This window comes from Rosa chinensis, chromosome 2 (genome assembly GCF_002994745.2).
Source record: "Rosa chinensis cultivar Old Blush chromosome 2, RchiOBHm-V2, whole genome shotgun sequence".
Classification (NCBI taxonomy): Eukaryota; Viridiplantae; Streptophyta; class Magnoliopsida; order Rosales; family Rosaceae; genus Rosa; species Rosa chinensis.
The window spans coordinates 65,988,687-65,994,686 of NC_037089.1; positions in this window are offsets into that span (position 1 = coordinate 65,988,687).

The following is a 6,000-nucleotide window of genomic DNA, read 5'->3' on the forward strand; positions in this document are numbered from 1 at the left end:
CGAAGAGATTGAATTTCTTCATACAAAGCAACCTTGTACAACTGAAGTTGCTTCTCTTCAATATCACCAACAAAAACAAGCATCTCCTGACTAGGCTGAATAAAAGTGCAGTCTAACACTTTCTCTGAAGCTTGAACAAGCTCCACCTGCTTACTAACACCGTGGCCCGAACTTGCATCAATAGACTCTCCTCCAAATAGCATGACATACTCTTCAAAGTTCATAACTTGGCCGATTACAAATTTGGGTGACTTAGATTGAACACACCACAAGTCATAATTATTCACCCCATATGCAAATCCATGGAATTTAAATTTTTCCCTCCACTCAAGTTTACCATCACTCACATGAGCATCAACAAGACAACTAATATCAGAATAATCAGCATGAGTACCAAACCATACCTTAATTGGAGACTTCATACAAAATGCGGACGATGGAGACCAATTAATCAAGTAGCAGGAACTAACAGATTCAGCACCAAAGTCCTTAGACTTATCCAAGTTAGAAAGCATGCAAAGCGCTTTCTCTATGAGGGATCCACAAATATGTTCTGCAATTTTTATACGTGGTGTCTTCAAAATAGTGCGGTGTCTCACTATTTGATTCTCACAGAACTGATCAAATTTGCCCTTAACAAATACACCTATACCAAAATCTGAATATGGACTTGATGAAGAGGCAACTGATGAAGCACCAATAATTGTGCTACCCTGAAGTACGTAGAGGTTATGGAAAATCAACTTTCCCTGAATCACAACAAGAGCACCCTTACTAACTCTTAAAACTCCACCTTGAGACGAATACTTATAGCCTTGTGAGTCAAGAGTACCCAAAGACATCAAATTGTTCTTCAAATATGGGACATGCCTAACCTTTGTCAAAGTCCTGATAATTCCATCATGCATCTTAATTCGAACTGTTCCAATCCCCATAACTTTATTAGGAATATTATCCCCCATAAAGACAGACCTTCCATTAACAGGTTGATAATTGTCAAACCAATCTCGATTGAAGCACATATGGTGCGAGCAACCCGAATCAAGCAACCAAGCATTAACAGAAGAATCACCAGTAAATAAGGCAAAATCAAAAATAGTAGACTCATCATCCACATAATTCGCATCATCACCAGAAGATTTTTCAGAAGACTTACCTCTATCTTTTAGTTTAGGGCATTCAGGTTTCCAATGACCTTCTTTGTGACAATAGTGGCATGTACCTTTTCTAATTCGAGACTTAGATCTCGAACTTCCTCTATTACTGCTTTCTTCTCTACCTTGAACTACCAAACCATGATCTTGATTATCATTCAAATTCTCTGACACTTTCTTCTTCAGTTCTCTAGAACTCAAAGCTGCTTTGACATCTTCTAAAGAGATAGCCTCTCTTCCATACAATATGGTGTCAACAAAATTATCAGAAGAAAGAGGCAAAGAGCATAGCAAAATCAAAGCCTGATCTTCATCATCAATTTTCACATCCATATTTCTCAAATCAGATATAAGCTTATTAAAATCATCAAAATGGCTTTGAACAGGTGTACCTTCAGACATACGAAGAGTGTATAGTCGTTGCTTCAAATATAGTCAACTGGTCAAGGATTTGGTCATATATAATTTCTCCAGCTTTAGCCACAATCCAGGTGATGCGCCTGAAAGCAAGCGCATAATTTAACCCTGAAATATCGTTAGTAGTATAAGCAAATAGGGATCGTTCTATTCCGGGGATTGAGGGTACACCTGTCAATGTCAAACAATTAAACAATTAAAATTAAAACAAAGCATAATATTTACAAAGATATTCACAACTATAAACATTTTACACGAAAAAGGGGATTTTGTTTTTGGTTTTTCGAAAATAAACTAAGTTAACAAAACAATTAAAATGCAAAAACATAAAAATGCGAATGGAATGAGAGAACAAAGATCAAAAACCGAAACTTATGATTTTCTTTAAAGATCTCATGAAGGATACCAACTACTTGCACAGATGGACCCAAGCCATAGGTTCAACTCTTGTAACTCATCTCCACATCAAGGGGTGTCCCATCTTAAGGATCAAGAAGGTCTTCTCAAGGGTTGTAATGGGGCTAAGGCTCAAGGTTTAAAGAAACGAAAGGTAAGGATTTATCAAAATGTCCTGAAAACCTAGCAGAGCACATGTAGATGTAGAGACCTCAAGAAATCCACCAAGGCATTGCAAAAACGTCACTTCCCCATAGAGGTAACATAAAAGGGGCCTAATGTCTTCATGTTGGGCCCAATCTTCATTGTAAACTTCCCTTGAACTATAGTGGAATGGACAAAGGCCAAATTTTTCTGTAGTGGGCCTTCAGTTCAAAGTAAACTCCAAAATCACTAAGTATGGGGGACTAAAATCCATAAACATACATTTTTCTTTCTTTTTAGCCGTACACATTTTTTTCTTTTCTTTCATTTTTCACGGCTTTCACATATTTTTTTTTCTCTATGGACAAGTCTACCCCCACACTTGAACTTTCACCTCTTCTCAATTTTCATCCTTAGCACCAAACCCGCGTAGTATGTCTCCAAAGATAGCTCCACTAAGTTCTTAGAACAAAGGGTAGGGTTGTAACTATACTAAGCTTCATGGTTAAGGGTTTTAAGGGTGATGAATGAAAAGGCTTAATGTAGGCTCAAAGGGGCTTATCTAGGGGAGTCCCACGACGGGCACAAATAGGGACACAAGTTTATATGGCAATGGTGGTAATTCCTAGGGTGCCTCTATCCTTTCCAGAATCAGGGCCATGTATTGATATACGTCTCAACAAGCACAAGAGTGAATTCTAGCATTCTCTAGTCCATCAAACTTAATCTATGGCAAGCAATCAATCAAATGAAGAATAATGAGATCATCAAAATATCGCCAAGAAATTAAGAATATATTTCATTTATCACTCCAAGAAAAAGGGACATGGCTCAAATATCTCACATTGGCTTTTATGAATCAAAACTCATCTTAACATGCTCATATTCTGTACCAAGGTCACGAAATCCATATCCACTACACATGCATGTATTTTTCATATATCTCAATTAACCAAAGAATACCATTTTCAAAAATCATCTCAATCTTGTGATCCTCTTTTAATCATGATTTCAGAGATATAGAATCATCCTAGACAGCTGAAAGGGCATCCTAAGACTCAAAACAAAAACAAAAGCAACGAAAATTTTTTAAATTTTTCGATTTTTTTGTATTTTTCCATATATGACTCAAAATAAAAGTGTAAATCCCTTCCCCCACACTTAAATATTGCATTGTCCTCAATGTAATCAAGAATAAGCATGCAATGAAACACTTAAGCATATAGGGATGAAATTTAAGAAAATAACTACTAAAACAAAAAGAAAGATGAAAAGAGATAGAAATAGGGAAGGAGAAATCAAATCTGCGTGTGTAAGACTCCTTCACAACTACTTCTGAATTGGGTTGCCTCCCAAGCAGCGCTTGAATTTAACGTCTTTCAGCCAGACGGACCTCCACTAAATAAAGTTAGTGACTATACAATAAAAGAAATACAAATTAATGATTTATACCAAAAAAAAAAAACATCACTATTCACAATTCACTTTTTTTTATTTATTTATTTTTTTAGACAAATATAATGTACATAATTTTACACAGAGACACAAGTACAAAATGTCACTATTCACGATTACTATTCACGAATTTATAAAGAGAAGTATAAATTACAAAATATCCACAAACTTCACAAATAAACCACGTAAGAAGTTTATACAAGTACAAAATGTACAAAACAACACAATTTACATGTGGAGGTTATGTTCAAGTGTATTATTATCTTTACAAATAAAGTTAATATCTCAATTGATTACAAGTTGTAAGTCGAGCCCAATAGAAACTACTACTATTGGTGAGATACGATCTAGGGATAGTCGCCTAGACATAAGTCGCTTTCCTTTGTTTCAGAAGGCTAGATGGCCAGATTAAGAGGTAAGTGAGAGGGAGGACTCATTTTGGTGACACTACGGAGGCTACTCCTTCATTGAGGTTTAGGCCCCTATCGGCTACTCCCACATTGTGGTTTAGGCACAGTCTATAGTATCTCTGAGATCCAATTTAACCCATCACCCAGGGTCTCAACCTAAGACACCACCTATATGCCCCTTACTCAGCTTGGAAAGAACTCATGCGTTAGACAGTTCTCCAAATGCTAATAAAAGTCGCCCTCAACCTCATAAGACCTCAGAAAGGCACTAATGAAGGGTTAAGGCCAATATTAACAAAAGGGCCCTTATCTACTCATACGATTTTACACACTTATAACAATCAAGAATTTAACGATATTCACAATTAATTCTTTACATTTCTTTTGTTTAACAAGATTAGACACGTTTTGTACAAAATCTTTCAAACAACAAAACACACAAACGTCACAACAAGTTTTTTTTTTTTTTTTTTTTTTTACGAATTTAAGTACAATTATTTACATTCTTTCATTTTCTTTACAATTATTTTCAACACTTAGGTACGGGAACAGGGAGTCTCGATGTGCAATAGGACTGAAACAGCTACCCTTTTCAAGACTATGTTTAATCCAATATACCTTAGTGAATCACAATATTTTCGTCTGTTACAAATATCATTGATATCAAATATAATTCCAAGCGGTAAATCAAGTGGACGTGCGGCCCAAGTATAGTCGCCTAGACACCAAGTCCCTCCTACATCCTTTGGGCAACCTTACTGAAATGGCCAGGTAGGGGAGGACGAACACGAGAGACAAAATCCATTTTGGCATGAGCTAAGCCCATTTGTAAGCACTTCTGGATTCAAAAACCGTCATGATCGTTGTCCCCTTCCTAAACACCATCCCACATAGGCTATACTTACTTGGATGAAAAATGTCCTAAGTGTGAAGACAGTTTAATGAATGTTAATAAAGGCCGCCCTCAACCTTAAGGGACCTGAACTAGGTACCAATAAGGGGTTTAGGCCAATATTAATAAACACGACTTCACCTATTCCTCTTTAATTTACAACTCACAATTAAAATTCGTATTCAATAATATAAATAACAACATAAGTAATTAATTAACTAATTAACTAACAATTAAGAGAATTACAAACAATTAACAAGTAAATTTTTTTTTTTTTTTTCGAACACAATATATAAACAAAACAAATATTCACATATTTAACAAGTGATTTTTCAATCCCCGGCAACGGCTCCAAAAATTGATGCGCCTGAAAGCAAGCGCATAATTTAACCCTGAAATATCGTTAGTAGTATAAGCAAATAGGGATCGTTCTATTCCGGGGATTGAGGGTACACCTGTCAATGTCAAACAATTAAACAATTAAAATTAAAACAAAATATAATATTTACAAAGATATTCACAACTATAAACATTTTACACGAAAAAGGGGGATTTTGTTTTTGGTTTTTCGAAAATAAACTAAGTTAACAAAACAATTAAAATGCAAAAACATAAAAATGCGAATGGAATGAGAGAACAAAGATCAAAAACCGAAACTTATGATTAAAATTGATTCAAACCCTAATATTGTTCATCTAAGTCATGAGAAAGGAGTTGATCATGTGAAACGTTTGAAAGAAAACAATTTCCCATTTTTACTTTTCAATGCTAATTAATCTAAGTGAAAGCACAAAGACTAATCCTATCAAACATGCATTCAAGCCCTAGAAAGCTAGTCAATCATACACATTCAACGCATTAAACACCTAGAAAGGCTATCAACTCAAGTGTGCAACTTAGTATGAAAAAGTCCACCTAATTGCAATTCTCTTTAATTAAATTCGATCTTTGTCCAAAACCTTTACTACTTTGATTCAAGTTTACACAAAACGAAAAGTCGATTTCATGTTCTTAAACCTAGCACCAATTATATCAAAACCCTAAGTGTTTGCAACCACATAAGATTAAAATACAAAAGTTATCTATAACGCAAATTTAATTAAACAAACCCACATAAGCAACTCTCGAAGAA